The 1,349-nt window shown below is 38.3% G+C and overlaps 1 non-coding gene across 1 annotated transcript; it reads right to left on the bottom strand.

Moving 5' to 3' along the window:
• Positions 1–545: 545 nt before the first annotated feature.
• LOC121211851 (small nucleolar RNA R71) lies at positions 546–652 on the bottom strand. The gene has a single exon (XR_005907068.1). It is a non-coding gene; the product is annotated as a small nucleolar RNA R71 (small nucleolar RNA).
• Positions 653–1,349: the final 697 nt, after the last annotated feature.

Genomic DNA, 1,349 nt, shown 5'->3' on the forward strand with positions numbered 1-1,349 from the left:
TACTTTTTGACGAAGAAATCAATCGTATAGTTCGTAAAAACCAAAGAGAAATAAGGCGCAGCTTATGATACACGGAGAACGAGCAAGAAGATGATACTCAACCCCCAATAGAAGAGATGGCTAAAAACCAAGGCAATTAGCTACCTCCTGCATTTGCGGTTAATCAAAATCCTACTCCACGCACTATGTATGATTATGCTAAACCTTCTTTAACAAGAACTGAATCTAGTATAGTTAGACCTGTTGTAGCTGCAAATATTTTTGAATTGAAACCTAATACTATTCAAATGATACAGCAATTTGTTCAGTTTGATGGTTTGCAGGATGAGGATCCCAACGCTCATTTAGCCAACTTTTTAGAACTATACGATACATTTAAAATCAATGCCATTTATGATGATGCCATTCATCTTCGGTTGTTTCCCTTTCCATTGAGGAACAAAGCTAAACAGTGGTTGAACTTGTTACCACGAGGGTCAATTACTACTTGGGAACAAATGACCGAAAAAATTTTACTAAAATATTTTTCGCCAGCTAAAACGGCTAAATTACGCAATGATATCTCTTCTTTTATGCAGATGGATTTAGAAACACTCTACGATGCATGGGAGAGATACAAGGACCTTTTGAGAAGGTGCCCTCACCATGGGTTACCTCTTTGGCTCCAAGTACAAACATTTCACAATGGTTTGAATCCTTCGACTCGGCAAATGGTTGACGCAGTGCTGGCGGAACCTTCAATAATAAAACACTAAAAGATGCCTATGAGTTTATAGAAGAGATGTCACTGAATAACTATCAGTGGCAAGTCATGAGGACAAAGTTAGCGAAAATAACTGGTGTTTATAACGTCGATTCAGTCACCATGCTCTCTAATCAGGTAGAACTCTTAAATAAAAAGATTAATGGTTTTCTTAATTCTTCACAGGTTCACCCAGTAATCCAGTGCGAAGCAAGTAGCGATGGAACAAACCATTCGGAATACCAACCTTATGGCCACAACATGGATAACGAGCAATTAAACTACATGGGTAATAATCCTAGACCTCAAAACAATCCATATAGTAACGCTTATAATGCAGGTTGGAAGAACCATCCCAATTTTTCGTGGGGCAGTCAAGGAAATCAAAGACCACAATATCCTTCGGGCTACCAACAACCACCCTACCAATAGGAAAAGAAGCCAAATCTTGAAGAGATGCTCTCAAAGTTTATATCAGTGTCAGAAAACTAATTTCAGAACATCGAGACAGCACCTAAGAATCAACAAGTATCGATCTAAGGGCTCAAAACTCAGATAAGCCAGCTATCCAAACTGATCTCAAAAAGACCACTAGGAAATTTACTTA

Source organism: Gossypium hirsutum, chromosome A12, assembly GCF_007990345.1.
Source record: "Gossypium hirsutum isolate 1008001.06 chromosome A12, Gossypium_hirsutum_v2.1, whole genome shotgun sequence".
NCBI classification, from domain to species: domain Eukaryota; kingdom Viridiplantae; phylum Streptophyta; class Magnoliopsida; order Malvales; family Malvaceae; genus Gossypium; species Gossypium hirsutum.